The sequence below is a fragment of the Sarcophilus harrisii genome, chromosome 2 (genome assembly GCF_902635505.1).
Source record: "Sarcophilus harrisii chromosome 2, mSarHar1.11, whole genome shotgun sequence".
Classification (NCBI taxonomy): domain Eukaryota; kingdom Metazoa; phylum Chordata; class Mammalia; order Dasyuromorphia; family Dasyuridae; genus Sarcophilus; species Sarcophilus harrisii.
In genome coordinates this window covers 46,251,517-46,275,163 of record NC_045427.1, presented here as the reverse complement: position 1 = coordinate 46,275,163, position 23,647 = coordinate 46,251,517, and positions in this window count along the sequence as shown.

The following is a 23,647-nucleotide window of genomic DNA, read 5'->3' as shown; positions in this document are numbered from 1 at the left end:
TAGACGTGAAAGAAGAACAGTTCTTGTTGCAGAACTCGGCAGGTCACACACCTAAAGGGCAGCCCTTGCCAACAAGGATGGCAAACGGAGGCCAGGTTGTCCAAGCTGGAGCTGGATACGTTTCTGGGATGGCCGTGGTGAAGGGGAGCAACCTGAAGCTGCTATAGATTTTGCAGTCAAAGCTAATCTAGTCAACGACCCAAGGGAGTGTGAGACAGGCTCAGGATGATGCAATGGCCACTTTCAGGGCCTCAGTTTCTTCAACTATAAAATTTGGGGATGAACTCAATGACTCCTAAGGTCCCATCTAGCTAAATCTATGATCCTTTGGGCCATTATTCTTGGTCAAGAACAGGAATAAACCAGTTATGAAGCTAAAGCCAATGTCTTTTGTTATTGTTGTTATTTTTTAATTTTAGCAATAGTATTTTATCTTTCCAATTACAGATAAATATAGTTTTCAACATTCATTTTTGTAAGAGTTTGAGTTCCAAATGTTTCCCCTGCCTCCCTTCCCTCCCCTGATACAGGCAACAAGCAGTCTGATATAGCTCATATATATCCAATTATTTTTAAGCATATTTCCATATTAGTCATGTTATAAAAAAAATCAGAACAAAAGGGAAAAAACACCCCAAAAAGGGTAGAAATAGTATACTTCTATCTGTATCCAGTCTCCATAGTTTCCTCTCTGGATGCTGATGGCATCTCCCATCCCAAATCTATTGGAATTGTCATGGATCACTGTACTGCTGAGAAGAGCCAAATCCATCACAGTTGATTATCACATACTCTTGTTATTATTGTGTACAATGTTCTCCTGACTCTGCTCATTTCATTTAGTTTCAATTCATGTAAGTCTTTCCAGACTTGTTCATCATTTCTTATAGAACAATAATATTCCATTACATTCATATACTACAACTTATTCAACCACTCCCCAGTCAATGGCATCCACTCATTTTCCTGAGCTGTCACAAACATTTTGGCACATGTGGGTCCCTTTCCCTCCTTTAAGATCTCTTTGGGATATAATCCCAGTAGAAACACTGCTGGGTCAGAGTATGCACAATTTTATAGTTCCATATTTGTCCCCAGAATAGTTGGATCAGTTCCCAACTCCACCAACAATGCATTAGTTCCCAGTTTTCCCAAATCCCCTCCAACATTCATCATTATCCTTTTCTGTCATCTTAGCTGATCTGAGAAGTATGAAGAGGTACTTCTGAGTTGTCTTAAATTTCTCTAATCAATCGTGATTGAGAGCATTTTCATATGACTAAAAATGGCTTTAATTTCTTCATCTGAAAATTGTCTGTTCATATCCTTTGACCATTTATCAATTGGAGAATGGCTTGTATTCTAAAAATTTGAGTCAATTCTCTATCTATTTTAGAAATGAGGCTTTTATCAAAAAACTTTGGATGTAAAAAATTTTCCCCCAGTTTTCTACTTCCCTTCTAATCTTGTCTGCATTGGTTTTGTTTGTACAAAACCTTTTTAATTACTATTATCAAAATTCTCCATTTTGCATTTCATAGTGTTCTCTAGTTTGTCTTTGGCCATAAATTCCTTCCTTCTCCTCAGATCTGAGAGGCAGACTATCCCTTATTCTCTTAATTTATTTATAAGATCATCCTTTTTGTCTAAATCATGAACCTACTTCAATCTTATCTTGGTATAAGGTGTTAGGTGTTGATCAATACCTAGTTTCTGTCATAGTATTTTCCACTTTTCCTAGCATTTTGGGTCAAATAATGAGTTCTTATCCCAGAAACTGGGTTCTTTAGGTTTATCAAACACTAGATTAGTATAGCCATTGACTATTGTGTCTTATGAACCCCAACCTATTCTACTGATTGACTATTCTATTTCTTAGCCAATACCCATGACTGCTGCTTTATAATGTAGTTTCAGATCTGGTACAGTTAGCCCACCTTCCTTTGCATTTTTGTCATTAATTCCTTTGAAATTCTTGATCTTTTGTTCTTCCAAATGAATTTTGTTATTATTTTTTCTAACTCTCTAAAGTAATTTCTTGACAGTTTGATTGGTATGACACTGAATAAGTAGATTAATTAAGGTAGAATTGTCATTTTTATTGTCAGCCCACATACGAGCACTTGATACTCTTCCAATTGTTTAGATCCAATTTTATTTATGTGAAAAGTGTTTTATAATTGTGCTCATAGAGTCCCAGGCTTTGAATTGACAATGAAGGAGAATTTAGAGCGGAGTTTAATGGGGATGCCATCTTAGGTTCATCTGGAAGAACTGGGAATGTTCAGTGTGGAGAAGAAGAGACCAGCGGGAACATAAAAGTGGTCTTCAAGTCTTTAAAGGGCCATCATATAGAAAAGAGATCAAACTTCCTGTTTACCTCCAAAGGACAGAGCCAATTAGTCTTGTCTAGGAATGGAGTCAGGAGGTAGTGAGTCTCCCCACATTAGAGATTTCCTCGGGAAAACCAGGTGACCATATATCTATTATGTTGCAAGTAGGATTCTTTCTCAGATATAGACGGGACTAGATGGTCATTGAGATCTGTTGCAACTGTCGAATCTGGGACTCTATTAGCAAAATAGTAGTATTAGAGTCTCCACGACTAAATACAAAAGCTTTTTCTTTAAATACCATTGCTCCTCTCCATCCTGTGTAAAGATGGATTGGCTCTGACCAACCAATAGGCTCAGATGTCAGTCCCCACCTTAGCAAGCTTTGGAGATGGGCTAGCTCCCTGACCTAAGCAGTGTTGTGTAATGGGCTGAAGCTGGAGTTGAAGCACGTGAGGCTAAATAGTAATTGGACCATACTCTATTAATATAGATGCTTGGAGAAAGAATGGCCCCCACCCACTCTTTGTGCAAGTCCTGATGTGTTGTATAGGAAATGACCATTTTGATGGGTGGAGGCAGAGGGGTGGAGAGAGGTGGGGAGGGACTGCTGGGTGGCTTCTTGTCACAGGTGCTCACATTGCGATCATGATTCCCCTTCACCGCTGACCCTTCTTCACCACTACTGAGAATAAAGATTGAAGATTTTCCCTTAACCTGAATTCCTGACTCCGGCTGATTTTAAAATACGCGGTCATCACAGTGTTGTTTTTGATTGTAAATGTTTCTTGCTCATTTACATTGCCTTCATTTGAATATAGCATTTGGGACCTAACTCCAAGGGTGTCAAATGCAATGTAATTTATTAATTAACGCCTTTGTGTTCATGCCCTCTTATGCAAGGCACAACACCCATGAAATAGAGGAGAGGTGTCTAAACCAGTTCACAAGATATGTCCTAATGGGAGAGACATGATACACAGAGGAAGAAAAACAGAAGGCTAAGAGAAAGGGGCAGGTTTAGACCTAGAGCCACAGAAAAGTGGGAAAAGAAAGAAGGAAGCGTTTTATGTGCAACCTCGCTTTTCCTCCCTATCCTCCTCTCTCCAATTGATAGTGGGTTTTCCTAGCTCATCAAAGATGGCGGTCAATCTTTACGAAGACCTAGATTGCTTTTTGCTCTTGATAAAATGTGCTTTTGTCCAATGGACAGGAAGTGCCCTCACCATTGCTGGCTTCCCCTTCTGTCATTTTCTAGCTGTGTCACCTTGGTTGTCATTCCACCTGCCTCAGTTTCCCCTTCTGAAAAACGAAAGGCTTTGTTAGATCGATATCCCTCTTTGAGTCCAGAGAAGAAAGAAGTTATATTTCTTTGCTAATCAAGTTGCACCTACATCCATAGTGCCTAATTTCAACTGTGTTTTTACCTGTGAAATTACCACAAATTTATTCTTCATATATATCTTATTTGGACATAGTTGGTTAATATTGTCTCCTTCATTAGGCTGTGAGCTCTTTGAAGGCAACAGCTGTTTTTGCTTTTCTTTTTGTCACTTTTGTCACTTAACAAAGTGACACATAGTAAGTACTTAAATGCCTCGTGACCAACTGAATTGTGGGCTCTGGGGCAGATTCATGAGTAACTGTCCTTGGAATCCATCTCCATCCTCTGGGATCCATTCTGTGCCTTCTCTCCATCTTTCTCCAATCTCACCTATTCCTGTATCTCTCACTGAGCAACAGGGAGAAAAGACTCTAGAAATCAGTGGCAACTCATGTGAGGGACCCCTCAGCGTCACTATCTCTGCCACCCAGGCCAACAACATGGCCACAAGAGCTACTTTCCTCAGATCTAGGGCTGATACTCTGCCATCGTGTCCCTTTTAAGAGTCATCATCGTCTTCTGGGTGTGACTGGAGGTTCTCAAGGCTGAAATCCAGCCCGAGTCTTTCCTGAGCCTTCTCTGATCCCAAAGCCAGCCTCACTGCCCTTTTCCACTCTTTGGGGTCTATTTCTTCTCTTCCAACTTTAGACAGTGGTTAGGGCTATCCAGAGCCACCCTTTATCCTGGCTGCAGGAGGAATAAACAGTGTCCTTTGTTAAAACATCAACGATGCAGTAAATTTTTTAACTTACCAAATAGATCAATATCAAATTATCATGTCTCACATTCATAACTCTTAAGCAAGCAACAATGGGGGGAGACAAGGTCACTGGAGAATAAATAACAGCAAAACCTCTTAATGATCTATCATTCCAGACAACCCCAGGCATCCAGCGCCAGGCCACTGACAAGATCATTAATAAAACTCGGTAGGAGCTCTATTGATTGTTTTGATGGATGATCACAGGTAGCAAATACTGTAAAACACCTGGTTGTCACACACAGAAATGAGTAGCATGGGCTCCATGCTGGGGGAGGGAAGTGGGAAAGAGGGGGCTGTGGAGGGTGAGAGCCTAGATTTCAGTTGGGAGGTTTACTCTGGGGGATTTTCAAAGCAATTTCCCCTCAGAAGGTGAATGTGAATCCCAAGCTCTCACCCACCTGGCTAAGAGTCAAAGGTCTCTGGCCAAGAAGAGGCCCAGAACAGAAAAGGAGGGGAGGCTGGAGAGCAACTGGGGGAGAAAGGGTTGCGGTTGGAAGATTGTCATGACATCCTGAACTGATAGAATAGAGCTCAGGGCAAGAGGCTTCTGGAAGAAGGGATTGAGAGCCCCAGAGAGCATATTTCCAAAAGGAACCAAGAAAAATTAGCTTAAGGTGGAGTGTTTGTAAAGGGATCATTTTTAAAAATCATGATTCTGTACTCCTTGCACAATACCCAAGCAGCTGGTGGTGCAGTGGATAAGCAAGAAGACCTGAATTCAAATCCAGCCTCAGATACTTATTAACTGTATGATACTAGACAGTCACTTAATCTATGCCTGCCTCAGTTTCCTCTGCTGTAAAAGGAGGGTAGCAGTAGTACCTACCTCCCAAGGTTATTGTTGTAAGGAGCAAATGAGATATTATTTGTATAAAGGGTTTAGCACAGAGCCTGGCACATAGTAAGTAAATAATAAACATCCCTCATTCTCTCAACACATGTAACACCCTCGGACCACCCCCCTTTTTTCCCTTTCTGTTGCACTTATTTGTGGGATTGCTTGATCAGCACTTTCCCTCACTGAGAGAACTCTCAGTTCTCTATCTGGGGCTCATATCAACCTTGAGACCTAAAACCTGAGGGTCTCCCAAAAGCCACAAATCTCCATCCCACTCTGGTGGAGAGTCACAGCTAGAGCTTCTCTTCTCTTCCCTTCCCCATGAAATAATGCACAGAATCTAGGCTCCTTGGGCTCCCTTTTTGTCTTGGAATCCTGAGCACCCTGTGTCCTTGTGCCGCAGACAGTAGGAACCTAATAACCAAATCAATGAATGGCAATATGTTCACTCCGCATGATGGGCCCCATGCACCCTTGCATGCAGCCTGAGGACCTGACGCGGTTCAGAAATGTAATCCTTGAGCACTTTACACGGCCACGGCATCCGGCCACTGGTGTCCACATACCGCAAGAGCAATTTGTATTGTGGGATAAGGAGGGTCTTGTATCTCTCCTTAGGGCACTCAGATCACACAGCCAGTATGTTTTATGAGGTGAGGTGAGACTTGAACTCAGATCTTCCTGACATCAAAGCCAGCCCTCTGCCCACTACAAGATTATGGGATCATACAGTGAGAAGTGGAAAGGACCTCATGATCCAGCCCAACCTCATCACTTTACAAAGGAGGAAATTGGGGGGCTGAAGTGACTTCAGTGAGAGTTGGAAGGGACCTTAGACTCCTCCAGACCAACCTCGTCACTTTACAAAGGAGGAAATTGGGGTTCCGAGTATTGAAGTGACTTGCCCAGTCACACGGAGGCTCTGAGCACTTGTCCATATTGACGCGGTTGCATTGCCGGGGTGGGTTCATGTGTTCTTGTGTGGGCTGCGTACACCAGGGAATGTTTTCATGGTCCCCACCCCACCAGATCCTCTCCCAGACGTGAGCAAATGTGCCTGTCTCTGCCACCCCAGTGGGTGCCTCTCCCTTTGATTAACTTGCGATTCACGTTCACCATTGACAGTCTGATCATATATACACAACCATTCAATTACTCTGTAATGGCTACAGGCTATTAAGTCATCAATCTACTTCATTACAGCCTGCCAGCCCTTTCCCGACCACCACGCAATAAAAACCATTAAAACAACAGCAACAACAACAAGCCACATCTTTAATGCATCAGTGACATTCCCTTTAGTACCTGCCTTAATAGGGAAAAGCCATTTCTTGGTTAAAAAAAACAACAACCACCCTGGAGCCGCCCAATTATCTGCCTTGCTTCAAAAACACCCTCCCCCCTCCCTCCCACCTCAGCCCGTTTGTGCATCCAAGTGACAGTCGATAGCACAGAGCCGGAGCTGGGAGCCACCCATGGAGTGCCAGCCGTCACCCAGGGGCTGCCGATACAGTGACAGTGAGGGTGAAGCAGGAAAGGCTTTGGGAAGAAACCCTTTTCCCTTTTTCAAACCTTCCCCCAAAGCTAAAGGTAAAGAAGAACGAGATTCATCAGCTTTGTGGTCTCGGGCACTGGATGGGTGTTGCCTCAGACAACCTGAGACCTGTTAAGGACCTGAGCTTAAAAAGCCAGGGTCTCCCCCTGCCTCCAGGGCCGTCTCCAGTCCCCATCTATGTCTGGCCACTGGGCCCAGAGGGGTCTGGAGGAGAAAGTGAGGCAGTGACCTTGTACCACCCTCACGCACTCACTCAAGTCCGATTCACTTACTAGTCATTGGGGCTCCTCAAGGACAGAAGACAAACAACACTGACTAACTGACAATATTTGGCCGGGTCCAGCCGTCGGTCATCCAAAGGCTCCAGAGATTGGAGCTGGTGGGTGTGGATGAGAACACAGTCAGGATCCGCAGGGCGTGTGACTGAATGGGAATGATATTCTTACCGTAATGTAGACCATGTTAATCTGGGACAGAAGAAGCTTTTGAGGTCCCTACTCTGGAAAGACTGATCAAAACCCCAGGACGGGGAAGAGTGGGATTCCTGAAAAGCAACCGGATCAGACCAGCCCACTCAGCAAAGTCCAATATAATACAGTTACTTTCTCTAACCAATTAAGCCTAGTTCTTTCCTCTGAAGCAGAACAGAAGAAATGTGTGTGCCTTTGGCCCATTGATATTATAAGTAAGTCTACAACCCAAAGAAGTCAAAGTGAAAAGGTCCTATATATACAAAAATATTTATAGTAGCTCTTTTTTTGGTAACAAAGAATAGGAAACTAAAGAAGTACCCAATAATTGGGGAATGGTTGAACAAATTATGATATATAAATGTACTGAAATACTATCGAGCCACAAGAAATAAAAAAAGAAATCATTTCAGAGAGACCTAGGAAGACTTGTATGAACTGATGCCAAATGAAGTGAGAAGAATCAAGATAATGATTTATTCCATAATTTTATTATTGTAAAAATGAACCATTCTGAAAGATTTAAGAGTTCTGATCAACTAAATAATCAACCTTATCCCAGAGGAATGATGAAGAAAACATTGCTCACATCACGATAGAAAGATGATAGACTAAAACATAGAAAAAGAAATATATTTTTGGATGTGGCCAATGTGAGAATGTATTTTTTTAAATTATGCTTGTGACACAAGAGTTTGAGCTTTCTTTCCTTCTTTTCCTTCCTTCCTTTCCCTCTTTCTCTCCTTCTTTTTCCTCTCTTCTTCTCTTCCTCTCTTCTTTCTTTCCCCTCTTCCGCCCTCCCTCCTTTTCTTCTTCCTTTCTTCTTTGCCTTTCTTCCTTCCTTTCTCTTTATTTTTCTCTCTTTTCAGTGAATAGAAAGAGGTGAAGGGGGAAAATACAAGCTTGTTAAAAAGGAAAAAAAACAATTTTAATGAGGAGAGGGCCTGGGTGCCAGATTAGAAATGATAAGAAACTTCAGGAAAAGTTACCATTGCATTTGTGACAGAGGGAAAGTTGGACATACTCCAGGACTTTACAAATATTATCACATTAGATACTCAAAATAACCTTATGTTTTTGACCCAAAAGTGCCATTACTGGGTCTGTATCCCAACGAAATCATAAAGGAGGGAAAAGGACTCACATGTGCAAAAATACTTGTAATAGTTCTTTTTGTGCTAGCAAAGAATTGGAAAACAAGTATATGCCCATTAATTGGAAAATGGCTGAATACTTTGTGGTATATGAAAAAAATGGAATATTTTTGTTCCATAAAAAATAATGAACAAGCTGATTTTAGAAAAGACTGGAAAGATTTACATGAAGTGATGCTAAACAAAACAACCAGAACAGGAATACATCACACACAGTAACAGCAAGAATGTGTGGTGATCAACTATGATAGACTTCGTTCTTCTTAATGGTTTAGTGATCCAAGGTAATCCCAATAAACTTTGGACAGAAAATGCCATCTGCACACAGAAAAAGAACTGAAGAACATGAATATAAATCAACATGCTATGTTCACTTCTTTTTTGTTTTTGTTCTGATTTTTCTCTCCTGATATGATTCATAAAACAATGTGTATTTTTTAAATTTAATTTTAAAAAGATAAATATAGCCCACAAATAAAAAAACCTTATGAAATGTTGCTATCCTCATTTTACAGATGAAAAAAACTTAAGTCTGAGAAAGGTTAAGTGACTTACCTCACTGAAAAAAAAACTGAAGCAGGAGTTGAACTCAGATATCCCATGGAGAACTCCGCCCACTACCCCATCTAGCCCCTCCAACAGATATGGAATTTGAAGACAATACAAAGCTAAGAGTAACAGGAACTGTTGCATGGGAGAATAAGGATCCAAGAAGATTCCAACAGGCTAAAATGTGGGATCAAATCAAACAAGAAGAAATACTAGCATTCCATAGGATGAATTTAGAGAAACATGGAGAGAGATTGGTATTAACAGAAGTAAAACAAAAGAAGCAGAGTCAAGAAAAAAAAAATTACACAATGACTGTTCTGATGTAAATGAAATTATGCTAAAGGGCAGCTAAGTTCAGGTTAAATGTAAAAATCACTCTTTGTTCTCAGGGAAAGATGATGGCACACATTTCCACTCTCTCGGCAGAGAGGTGGAGGAATATGGGGGAGGAACGTTACATGTGTCGTAAGCCGAATCAGATGTCCTGTGGGTTGCTTTTTGCTTAACAGTTTTTCTTTGTTACAAGGAAGAATTCAAGAATGGTAATATTGGTAAAACATTATGGCACGAAAAGAGCATCAATAACAATTTTTAAGAAAGAGAACTAACTATAAAACCCAAACAATAACCAAGCCTGTCTCCTGAGGACCCACATTGAAGCATTTTCCTATCTCCTAAAAGAGGAGCAATGGACACAAGGTTCTAAGATGTACACTTTTTGGACGCATCACTTTGTGGATTCATTTTGCTTGTTTATAGTTATTTGTTACAAGGATATTTTTCCTTTCTTCTGGGTATGGGTGAAGATGTCTGGAGCCATTGTAACATTTTTTAATGATTAAAAGAAAATAGACAAATGGGAAAGTTTGGAAAATAACAAATAAAATTTACTACATACTTTTTAAAAACCAAACTGTAAAAAGAACATTCAAGGTTTCCTCTAGACTCCTCTTTTCTCTGTGTTTGGAAAGGCTTAAAAAAATTAAGTTCAAAAAAATATATAAAAGAAAAGACAGTCCTCCCCAAAGCCCTACATCTAATAGCCTGGCTTCTTTTTCTGCCCTGTTGAATTAATCAAAGAACCTGACCAGAGCTGCCCAGTGGCAGCACCAGGGATCTCAGGGAAGCCCCTCGAGTTGTGTCTACACTCCCCTCAATGATCTTCCCATGAGCAGCCAGTCGGTCTTGCTTTCCATCTTACTGACTATTAGAGAAATCATCACAGAGATCAGTGCATCTTGAGGGTAAATTGACCAGGGGTCTCTCTCTTCCTCCTGACTTGAGGCTGGAGGGTGAGATTAAACACAGGAAGAAGAGGGCACTATGAGACCAAATTGATTCTATTATAGCAATTGATCTAATCGGAATGGTCATTAATTTGATTTATACTGTTTGGGAAGCTTTGCTCCTAAATTTGTCACCAGTTCACTTTATATTGATTGAAACACATTAGCCTTGTTGAAGAAAGAAGCCACAAACAGCTCCCATAGCTAGCGGAGCCTTTCCTTTGGGGTGGGATGTCTCCTAAGTTGGAGAGTTTTCCTTTCTCTGATCTCATGTTGCTTATCTAAGGGCCCCATGAAGTCCTTCTAAATACAGAAGGACTTAAGGGGGGGAGTATTTGAGGACAGAGTTGGGTCACATTCAGGAAATAGGGCAACAGTGAAAGTTTCCAGCCAAGCCCAGTTTCTTCTGTGGTGACCTCAGAAAAAAAAAATAGCAGAGAAGCAAAAGATCAATAGACAGGATACGTGAGCTAAGAGAAAACCTGGTGAGGTAATCCTCTCCCTCCTGCTAATATACAACAAAATAAACCCAAGATATCAACTCATAATTAGAACAATTACTAAAGAGACCTCCATCCTCCTATCCACAGCCTCATCTAGAGCTGGGAAGGGGGGGGGCAAGAATGAGATAATAGAATCCTGCCTCGGTTCCCCTCCAGGAGACCTCAATGATACGTTAACCCTCCAGGACTATGGGATGGAAGAGGACACAGACTAAAACAGGGATAAACAGCTGCATGCAAGAACATGGACCCAACTTAAGGTATCTAACCAGGACTGTGATGTGGACAGCTCCTGGAGACAACCACAATTCCCGCAGGACAGGAAAGGGCACAGGGACATCAGAACTGATGCTCAGGCATCTTATCCAGGGCCACTCACATTTTGTGCCTTGGCCACATGGACTCCAAGAGTAGATGGAAAGCTCCTAAAAATATTAAAGAATTTTTTTAGCTCCTATTGTGTGCCAGGCACTGGAAATACAAAGACAAACCTGAACCTGACCTCAAGAAATTTTCTGTATCCTTTGGAGAAAAACGACATGTATGTATATAGAAATATATAAAATGTACTCAATGTGATTTGGGGAGAAGGGGATAATCAGAAAGGATTTCATGTTGAAGGTGACATTTGAGCTGAACCTTAAAGGAAACTTAGTGTGATTCTAAAAGGTAGAAGTGAAAAGAGGGTACCTCCCATGCTGAAAAAGCAGCCATTATGAAGGTGTGGCAATAGGAGAGGGCATACCATGTATGAGGTACATGAAGAAATTCAGTTTTGCAGCTCACATTAAGGATAAGGGGAGTGATGTGTAATAAGGCTAGAAAAGTTGGGGTCAGGTTGTAATGGGTTTAAAATGCTAAACACAATTTGTATTTCATCCTAGGGCTAATTGGGAACAATTATAGTTTATTGGTTAGGTTAATGACAAACAAGACATAAAGGATGAAATTCAAGTTCTTGAGGGAAAACTTGGAAGAAAAATAAACAGCCGAAAACAGAAACTAGAAAACCTCACTCAAGGCATGGGTATTCTGAAGAACACTGGAACAAACAGAATTAAAAATTTAATGGTACAACATGAAGTATTAAAACAGACCAAAAAAATAGAAGAACGGATGGTGTGTGAAGGGACATAGTTTAAGAATCATTGAGCTCTCTGAAAATCATTTTGAAACAAAAAACCAGGATGTTGAATTTCAAGAAATCATTTTTAAAACAAAATCTTCTTAGAACTTCTGAAACCAAAGGGCAAAGTGAAAATAGGCAGAATCCATCTGAAATTTAATCCATCCAGAAATTATTGCCAACCTCCAGAGCTTCTAAGATAAAGAAAATAATTTAAACAGACTAGAAAAAAAGAGATACCAAGGCATGACAGTCAATATCACACAAGATTATGCAAAAAATGCTACATAGAAAAGGAAAGCTTGGTATCTCTTGACATACCAAAAGGCAAAAGAAAAAAGACCTCCAACCAAGATTACAATGCTGATGAATACAATCTTATTGGCAGGGAAGGGATTTTTATAGATTTTTTAATAGATTTTTATAGATTCAATGACTTTTTTAAGCATTCTTGTTAAGAAACCCAGGGCTGAGAAATTTTGAAATAAGACAAAAGAAATCTAGAACAATAAAAACTTTCAAATAACTTGAAAGAGCTAAAGGATGATTAAATATTCACATTCCAGAAAGGGAAGAAGAAACTTGTTCCTTCAGAATCTCATCATCTTCAACAGTCAGTGAGAGGACAAAGAAAGAGAGGACAAAAAAAATCTTCAAAATGGTTTTTGTTTACCTTTTGAGAGAGAGAGAAAGAAGGAGGAGGAGGAGGAGGAGGAGGAAAAAGAACAGGAAGAAGAAGAAGAAAGAAGAAAAAGAAAAGAAAAGACCTTGGGCAAAGAATTTACTATTTCTCATGATTGGATATGACAAGGGAATATTCTATAAATTTCAAAATAGGACTTAGAATAACGGGCATGTCATAATTCTCTCTTTTGTTAAGCAAAGTAAACTTTCCGGTGGGGAGCAGAGAGGAAAAGAGTATAAGGTAGAAAGAAATACAATAAAGTCGATAGAAAACTCAGTGTGATCGGGGGAAAGAAGAGGAATTTAAAGATGGTAGAGAAAGGAATAGAATGGGGGAAGGCATAAGCGATATGGAGTAATCTGGAAGGAGAGAATTAGGATGAGATAATTCCAATTATACATTACTAGAGTTGATTTCATTCCCTATCTTTTCTCAACTTATTATTCCTTGTAAAGAGTAGAGTGGGTGCAAATACAGGGACCATTATCATAGGATATGATGGAAAGAAAACAAAGCTAATAATCATAATCATGAATGTAAATGAGAGAAACTCACCCATAAAAGAATAGAGAGTTGTAAACTGGAACAGAAATCAAAATTGTACAATATGTTAAAGAAAAATATTTAAAGCTAAAACAGGTGACACAGTGGATAGAGTGCTAAGCCTGGAGTCAGAGGACTGAGTTCAAATCTGTCCTCAGACACTTATTAGCTATGTGACCCCAGGCAAGTCACATAATCCTGTTTGCCTCAATGTCCTCATCTGTCAAATGAGCTGGAGTAGGAAACAGCAAATTACTGTAGTATCTTTGCCAACAGGATCATGAAAAGTTGGATATGACTAATCAACCAAACAACAACAAAAGCAAAATAAAGTTTAAAAAATAAAAATAACAAGCCCCATTAAGTTCAACAATAGCAAAAATTAAAAAAAAGAAATAAATCATAATGATTAGCATTGAATTCAAATAAGGGGCTAGACCAGAATATATCATGCCTCCATTGAATTTTTTAAAAGAGCAAGGATGGCAATCATGATCTCAGTTAAGGAAAAGTCAAAACAAGCATAATTAAAAGAAATAATCAGGGAAATTATATTATTCTTCAATTATGTTTTGTGTGAACATCAACTGCCTCCCTCTCCACCCTTCATTACTGCAATTGGTTCTACCATTTACCCCTACTCTATTTCATCCAAGCTGTTGAGTTAGTTCTTAATGGATCCTGACTCAATTATCTGGTGCATAAGCTTCCTGGTTTTAAGATAGCTGGCAGACCTGGAGTCAGGAAAACCTGAGTTCAAATCCAGCTTCAAACACTTACTAGATATGTGACCATGGTCAAGTCATTTAACTTCTGTCTGTAAGATAGGGATAATAATAGCACCTACCTCCCAGGTGTGTTGAGAGAATCAGTTGAGATATTTGTGAAGTATTTGTAAAGTGCCTGATATACAGTAGGTACTACATAAATGTTAGCTATTATAATTGTTATTAAAGCTCATAGGACTTACAAGCTAACAAAACTTTAGAATTCATCTAACTCAATCTGACTTTATCTCAGACTCCTCTGATGGACAAGATCAAAGAAATGATTGAAAATCATGTGATTACATTTTTAGCATGAGCATTTACAAACCTCAGAAATCGGTAAAGATTACAAATCAGGGCTTGATTTGTTGTTTTACTGATGGTCTAGACTTAAGAAAGTGATGGAGAAAAATTTTAATAATGCAGATTAAACTTAAAAGTGTATCATATTTATATTTCCCCCCAAAGATCCAGTTGTTAAATATTTACCGGCATAATTCTACCAATTCCACAATTTTTTAAGACCATCAGGGCTTTCAAATTGAGCTTGAGGGGCAACTAGGTGGCACAGTGGAGAGAGCACCAGCTCTCTCCTGCAGTCAGGAGGATCTGAGTTCAAATCGGACTTAACACTTCATAGCTGTGTGACCCTGGGCAAGTCACTTAACCCCAAATGCAAAAAAAAAAAAAAAATTGAACTTGAGCCCCTGAAAGAAAAATCTCTCTTAGGACTAGTCGGTCAATAAGCATTTATTGGGGCTTGTTATGTGGCAGGCACTGTGCTAAGTGCTAGAGATACAAAAAGAAAGCAAAAAACCCAGTTTTTGCTCTCAGGGAGTTTACATTCTATTGAGAAAGACAACAAGTACATAAACCAGGTCCAACATAAATACAAATTAGTCCAGGGATTCTTAATCCCTTATGGTGCCATAAACTTGTCTGGCAGTCATTTTGGTTTATGAATCTTTTCTCAGAATAATTTTTATTTCACAAAATTATATAACTGCGGTTATCAAAATATTTTTGACCCCAAGGTAATAGCCCCTCCCATGAACTGATGGAAAGCAGATGAACTCAGAGGTCCATAACCCACATCAGACAGGGGAGTTGTGTGACTGGGCAAGTTGCTTACTCTGTGCCTCAGTTTTCTCATCTGTAAAATAGGAGGGGAAAATGAGGGCATCTCTATGGAGATGGGTCTATGGAGTGCTGGAAGGCAAAGGCAGATAACGATTCTGTGACCCTTGCCCTGACCTGAGGGCATCAACAGTGCCCTGGCATAAGACTGGCTGGGGAGGAGCTGCTCCTTCTGATCTTGTAGGAGACCCCAGGTTGAAGCGTGTCTGTAATTCCAGTGATGTCTTTTAGAGTCCCTCCCCATCAAGTTCTCCCAGTGACGGGGACAATGGGTCCTGGTCCCCCATGAATCTTATCCCGGCCCCTCCGTGGCAGCCCTTCATCTTCTGCCTCCACAACCATCGGTCGTTTTTCTCCCCCTGCCCCCCTCCTTCCTCTTTCCTCCCTGCTGCATCATTTGCTTCCTCTTCTAGCCATTCTCCCTCCCTCCCTCCCTCTCTCCTCCTCCCCCCTACCAAGGCTCGCAGCTGCATTGGAGTCTTTTCAGAGGCAGGCAATGCTGGAAGAATAGGGAGGCAAATGAGGGTGAGATTCAAGTGGCCTGTTGGGGGGCCCTCGAGTCTCTATAGCCCAATCACCCCGCCAGGAAAGGAAATCCATCACCTGGGCTCCTTTTCTTCCCTCTCCTCCCTCACTTCCCTCTCCTGCCTTCCCCCATCCCAGCAGGCACCTTCACAGAGAAGGAAACAGCTTGGTCGACTTGTCCCAGATACTCCAGAGAGACAAGGTGGCTCCTCCTGGTCTAGACCAGGGGCTCCTTTTCTATGTGTCCTACATCCCTCCCAGAATCAGGTTTTTTAATGCATAAAATATTACAAAGAAAACTAAGTATATTGAAATTCAGTTCTCAAAAAAAACATTTTTAATAAAGACCTAAGGTTAAGAAACCCCAACAGCGATTGGTATGAAGACGCCAATTCCCAAGAATCAGTGTCATGGGTTTTATAAACAGCAGCAAATGCTAGAAAAATTGCCTTGTTCCATTTTACAGTTCAAGACACTGAGACCCAGAGTGACTTGCTGAGATCAAGTAAGTCTTGATGGTTCTCTCTGGGTGCAGCTCCTTCTATCTGTATTTGGGTGTAGGGGGCAGGATGGAGTAAAAAGGGAGGCAAGCTTCCCCAAATACAAGTAGCAGAGGGGGACAGATAGAGGAGACCTGGAGAGCTCAGAAAGCAGAGGTGGCTCCTAGAGGACAGGGGGGCTTTTCCAAAGGGTGCTTGCAAAGCTGAGTTAGGCATCCTGGACCCACGGGGGTTCTGGGACCCTCCTCACCCGATTTATGGCTTACATTAGACTTTAGGGGCCAGGCTCTGGTGGCTTTATTGCTGCTGTTCTGGCTATCAGCTGCTGCCTTCTCTCTCTCTCCTGTGCCCACCCGCTTTTTCTCCAGCAGCCCAAACTTCCCTGCCTGAAAGCACTTCATTTTTAGGGATTGTAATTGAGTAGGGTGAAATGGAGGGAAACAGGGGGCTTTCTCCATGATGTGCTCGCCTGGTTTATAAAGGGACAGGGAAGGGGCTCCCCATTTCCCAAAAGAACACCTGTCTGGGGGAACCAATAACCGGTTGAGGAAGAAACCATAGGGACCATTAGCCCTTACTCCCTCATTTTATAGATAAGGAAGCAGGTTGATTAATATGTCCAAGGAAACACAGCCATCAGTTATCTGATGTGACTTTTGAATATAGGTCTTGCCGACTCCAAGTTCAGGACATTTGGCAATGGTGAGTGCCTCTTGCCATCTGAAATCTAGTATTGGGGGCTCCCCACAGATCACCCCAAAATTGGACTGATACCTGGGTCTTCCAGGAGAGAGAGTTAAGCCTCTTCTTCCTGGCAGTGCTCATGGGTTGTACACCCCTTAGCTCTATACTACCCGTCCCTTCAAGGCATCCCAGTCTCCGACACTTAATATGAATTAACTGCTTGCTTCAACAAGTACTTCTTAATTACCTATAATATGCCAGGCAAATGGTGCTAGACTTTGAGAAAGAGACAAAAATCATCATCATCTCTGCCCTCATAGAGCTTATTTTCCACCAGAGGAACACACAGAAACAATCAGGATGGCCCACTGGGGCAAAGACAAGATCTGAATGCTGGAAATCTAATAGCAAGCAAGAAAATCAAACCGCCGTAAGGGCTTCAGAGGGTCCATCTTGGCTCTTATCTCTCAAGTAGACTGATATGAGATTGGATACATCGGTGTGACATAGGGGAGAGCCTGAGTTCTTGAAGCCCAAATGCTGCCAGTCCCCTCATGGTGGAAAGGCTAGCCACCTGTGGACCTAGGTCACGCCACTTAGAGGAACTATAGGGGGAAATAAGTGTATTTTTAGTGTATTAATAAGTGTATGCAAGTGGTAATGAATCACTTCCTGGGTCCAAGGACTGATTCAGGCCAAGCTGACCGATTTGCCTTCCCGGGAAAACTTTCCAAATGTATTTGTATGTTACTAGTCCTTTTTCCATCTCCTTGACTTACCCAGGCTTTCCTCTAGACCTAGAATTTTTTTTCTCCTTATTTCCACTTCTAGAGCTGCCTAGCTCCTTAAAGGCTTTAACAGTGTGACTCAAACCAGTTCCAATTGTCTGGTAATGAAGAGAGTCATCTACATCCAGAGAGAGAACTATGGGAACTGAGTGTGGAACACAACATAGCATTTCCACTCTTTCTGTTATTGTTTGCTTGCATTTTTGTTTTCCTTCTTAGGTTTTTTTTCTTTCTAGATCCAATTTTTCTTGTACAGCAAGATAACTATACAGATATATATATATATATATATATATATATATACATATATTAGATTTAACATATACTTTAACATATTTAACATATATTGGACTACCTGCCATATAGGGGAGGGGGTGGAGGGAAGGAGGGGAAAATTTGGAACTGAAGGTTTTGTAAGAGTCAATGTTGAGAAATTACCCATGCATATGTTTTGTAAATAAAAAGATATAATATAAAAAATAAATATTTATGGGGGGGAAAGACTTTAACAGTAAAGAGGGCATTCATATTAAAGAAATCACAGTTTATTTTGGAATATTGGCCCCCAATTACCTAGGACATTGTTTTGATATTCATGGAAACTAAGTTTAAAATTTTTTTTTAAAATTTTTTTCAGCTAGAAAGCATTTTTTCTCTTCTTCCACTTTGCATTAGAAAATAAAATTCTTGGAATGAATATGCAATAACCAAGCAGAACGAATTACCAAATTGTCTGGGGGAGAGGGGATTGTAGCTGTATCTTTAGGGCCCCTTTTCCTCCCAGCATCATCCTCCAATAGAAAAATATATAAATAAAAACAAACTTTGTGCAAGAAATATCCATAATCAACAAAAACAAATTCTATATTGGCCATGTCCAAAAATGGACATCTCATTTGCAACCTTTCTGGCAAGAGATGGCAAGAGAATGCCTCATGATCACTCAGGAATACTTGATCAGAGTCCCTAAGTCTTAAAAAAAGTTGTCTTTACAGTGTTTTTCTCACTGCATGTATCATTTTTCAGTTCATGTCACTTTGTATCAGTTCATAAATTTTTCTTAGGCTTCTCTGCATCTGTTTCTAAGGGCACAAGAGTATTCCATTTTCAACTTAAAATTTTCCCCAAAATGCATGTGGATATTTAAATTATTATTAATTTTGTTATTATTAATAATAATTTTATTGGATCTTTAATACAATGATAAATAAAAAATCTTTGATAACTGATAATGCAATAAATAATGAAAAGAGGAAAAAAGGGATATCACATGAGACTTGTTTGAAAGGAATCTAGTGTAAAGGGATTGTGTCGGTAGAATATATGAAAAAACTCTTCTTGATTCTCCTCCTTCTTCATGGACCACTGTGTTTTCTTCGCTCTTTGTTCTCCTCCAATCATGGATAGTTTCCAAGGTTTACCTCCATGTCTCTCCTGCCTGTCCCTGCTGCCTCCTTGCTGATTCAGGCCTTTTTCATCACATGCAGAGCTTCCTACCTTCTGTCCCTCCCTCTAATGCCCCTATTCCAATACATCTCACACTTTGACACCAAATTGTCTTAAATCACCACTTTGCTCCTGTCATTCCCCTATCTGAAAACCTGATTTAGCTCCCATTTCCCCCAGGGAAAAGTTGACTGGCACTCAAGACAATATCAATCAATCCTAGATATTTTCCAGCTTCACCTCTCACTATTTCCCCATGAGAGTTCTTCACCCCAAATTACTTTAAAAATCTGCACTGGCTCCCTATGGCCTCTAGGATAAGTAAAAATCATCAGCCTTTCCCGTTTTATTTCATATCATTCCCCTTCACACATTTTATATTCCAGTCAAGCTGTCCTGCTTGGTGCTCTCCACAAATGATGTCATATCCACAGCTTTCGTGCCTTTGTATAGTTGCTCAAGTCCCTCTTCACCTTGGAATCCCCAGACTCTTTCAAGCGACAGCTCAGCTTTCATTTCCTATACGAGCCTTGTCTTGGTCTTCACACACAGACACACATTCAACCTTCTCTCCCATTTAAAATTATTTTATGTTATTTTATATTAACTTGGCTGTAGACATACTGTGTCTCCCCCATATAATGTAAGCTCCTTAGGAAACAGAATATTATGGGTTCAGTACACATACTCTATACTGTAATGTGTGTGTATAGACACACATATACAATATAATGCAGTATAACACACTATCGAGACTATTATAGTCTCTATTCACATACACGATATGGTACACATAGTAGGTTCTTCATAAGTGTTTACTGTAGAGAGGGGGGCCATGTATGTGAGGAAGGAGGGAATGTGTGAGCATCGTCCCCAGGCAGGGGCGATCTCTGAACACTCCGTGGCGTGTGACAGACAGGACAGACAGACAGAACTCTCTCGGCTCTTGGCCGTGGGGTGAGTGCCTGACATGACCCCCCTTCCCGGGGCTGGCCCCAATCATCCTTCCCTTCCCTCCTGGGCTTTTTCCCCAGACACCTCCTGGTGTGGGTACCTTCTATCTTGCTGTTCCCAGTGCACACACAGTGACAGTACACACACGTGCAAATATACACCCCTTTGTAAATAGATCCACATATTTCCTAGTCCTAGAAACATAATCATTGTAACAGGAAAGAGGGTGTTCCCCCAGCCCCTTTTACTTAAAACAGCCCCTAAATGCCTAGCAGAGGGTGAGCTCCTTGAGAGCAGGAATTATCTTTGCTTTGATATCCTCAGTGTCCTCAGTGCTTAGCACACAGTAAGCGCTTAATACATGATTTTTTATTCATTCATTCACACAAACAAGCATTATGCTCCTGAGCCAGTTGCTCTGTATTGTTCTCCTGATGAGAATGGCGGCTGGGCGCTGTCCGTTGTAGCCTCTGTGCCATCAGAGCCTCCGAGTTGAGGGCATGGGCTGTAGAACCGGTCAGTCCTGAGTGGTCTCCATTTCACAGACCTCAACCCAGGGAACTTGACTTCCTACAACCCCCAGGCTAATTCACTGAGTGTTTCCATGTTCCCCACCCCTTTGTCTGTTCTTTCAGCAAGTCCCTTCATACGGGGCTGCGCCTATTTAATGACCACAGTAACTTACATTTCTAGAGGGTTTTGTTGCATATTTTTCTCACAATAAGGTGTGGGTAGTACAGGGAGAATTGTAGGACTTGGAAAGAAAGACCCCTAACTATCACCTTCTAAGTGACATCTTTCCTGATCTCTAACCTTCTCCTCCAGGTTCTAACAGTTTCACCTCCTAAAAATAATTACTGTATTTACAGGCATCTATGTTGTCTCTCTAAACTCCCTGAGGGCAGAGGCTTTTTTGTCTGTATCTGTAGTGTCCAGCTCAGTTCTTTGAGAGCCATCATAGAATGGCCAACATTAATAGAGCACATTAAAGCACTTCACATATGTTACAACTACCTCAGAAGAAGGTGCCATCATTAAATAGCACAACAAAAATTGTTCCCATTTTACAGATGTGGACACTGAGGCAGGCTTTATTTTCCCTAGATGATCTCTAAGGCTCCTTCCGTTTCTAATATCTTTTAATTCTATTTAAATCCCCAACGGGTACTAATTAGCAGGTTGCACAACTACCAAGCGCCTGAGGTTGGATTTAAACTTAGACCCAATACTCTATCTGCTGTGCCAGGGTTGCCACCATACTAACATCACAGTCAATAAGTCAGTCAACAAGCATCCAGGCGATGTGCTAAGAGCTGAAGATACAAAGAGAGAAAAAACCACAGCCCCTGCCCTCAGAAAGCTCCCAGTCTGAGGAAGGGGACGAAGAGAAACAACAATGTACACACAGGACATGTGCATTAGCCATGGGAAGACTGGGAAGAGACTTGCTAAATTTGAGATTTGGGTTGAGTCTGGAAGAACGCAGAGGAGGGAGGGGGGAGAGAGTATTCCAAGCAGGGAGGAAAGCCTGCTCAAGGCGGGAAGCTCAGAGACGGAGTGCCCGGTGCCGGGGCTGGACCCATAAAGTATAGGAAGCCTGGAAAGTTAGGAGGAAGGCAGGGTGTAAACACAGTAAGTACTTAATAAATGCACATTGACTGAAGATTATTTGATCTAATTCGACCTCCTTATTTTGCAAATGAAGGCACTATAACAGAGAGGTGAATCATCTTCAGGATCACAAATGCAGGACAGGGGAGAGACGCTATGCAAACAGAAGTCCTCTCATTCCAAATCCAATGTTCCTTCTCAGCCCCACTTCACAGAAGAGAAAACTGAGGTGGGAAGATATTAGTTTCCAACTCTCATACCAGCTCACCAGAGTTCTTATTAGAAACATCATGCTGCCTCTTTGCCCTGGTCCACTGAGATCACTGGACCAGATGAGGTCACAAGCCTTCCGTTCTGTCCCCAGAGAGCCCCCGTTAGCACACATAGCCGTAGCATCCTAGGGTGGCAGGTCAGGGGCGGGGGTCCGGGGGGCACAGAGTCATCGGGAGCCAGAGCCTCCAACAGAGAGACTCAGCCTTAGTGCAGCTGCCAGTGCATGCCATTGTCACTTGGCAGAGATGATTGGATTTGATCCCTCCCCCGAGAAGCCCCCGTTCTGCCCGGCTCTTCGATGCCAGTGGCAGGAAACATCTGTCTGGCCGCCCCCCGCTGCCACAGCACATTAGGGTCAGGGCCGGGCTGGCACGGCCAGGGGCTTGCCCAGGAAGCGGCCCGTGGGGAAGAAGCTCGAGCTGACTAGAGGCGGGCAGCGAGGGAGGGAGCCAGGCAGGGAAGCGGAAACAATTCCATCTCCTGCCAAGATGATCTGCCACCCGCTTGATGCTTGTCAAGGGCATAGCTGGGGGTGGCGGGGAGCGGGGGAGAGAAGGAGAGGGGGAGAGACGGCTAATCTGGGAAGGGGAGCGATGTTGCCCTGAGGTTGCCCCGAGGCTCTGCTCGTTGGGGCTGGGCAATGGCGGAGTCTTCCTCGACCCCTGAGCTGCTCAAGCAGGACCCACCTTGGGGGCTCCGCTCTCCGAAGCCTCGGCACCCTGTCCCTCTGCCAGGCTATCTGGGTATCATCTCCCCCCAATTGGCTGCATCTTCTCTCCACAGTCTCTGTCCGGTGTCAATGAGGAGAATGAGAATGGGGGGATGCAGAGACCACCCAACTTTTCCCCTTTCACTAAGGGAGAGCAAGAAACAAAAGCTTCTTTTTGACCCAGATGTCACACACTGTCACTGTCTTCTAAGCCTTCTCTCGTTTCCTCCATGATCCCCATGAAGCCCACAATCTCCTCTTCCCTGACACCAGCTTGATCATCAATCAGTAGAGCCCACATTTGGGGTCTGTGAAGTGCTTCCCTCATCACAGCCCTGGGAAGTAGGTGGGCGCAAGGATCTTATTCCCTATTTTACAAATAAAAATACAGACAGACTCTCTGACAGAAAGTTTAGATCCTTTTACCCCTCTGCTCATAGATAGAGACTAGAAATAGTTCTAATTCATCATGGGGGAAATGCCACTGTAATTCAACTCAAAAACATTTGTTAAATGGCTGCTACCTACCAAGCCCGTGGTGGGCTCCACCCCCCTCCCAGGGTTATCGTGAGGATCTAATGAAATAATAATCGTAAAACGCAAGGCCCAGCACATAGTAAGAGATATATAAACGTTAGCTGTTATTATTAGATCCTTTCTATAAAATAAGACCCTTCAAGGATCTGATCTCTAGGTTTCTTCCGGCCCTGAGAGCACAAGTGAGCTCTCCCGGCTCTGATTCCCCTTCTTTCCATCTAAGGCTCCTTCTCCCTTTTATTCTAATTGTATGGAGGTTTTTATTTTCCCTATTAGATGGTAAGTAAATGGCTCAAGTGCTGGGTGTTTGAAGGCCTGGGAATGGCATTTGCCGAACTGCTAAGTTATTTGCGAGGACTTAAGAGCAGCATCTTACTCAGCTCCCCAAATGTTTGTTGAGTTGAATTGAATAAATGTGGTCAGGGCTGCTCAGACCCAGGAGAAGGACGGGAGTCCCCGGGCGGAGACGGTGGCAAATCCGGCCCTGGCTCCGAGGGGGAGTGATGGCCCCCTCGAGAGCGTCT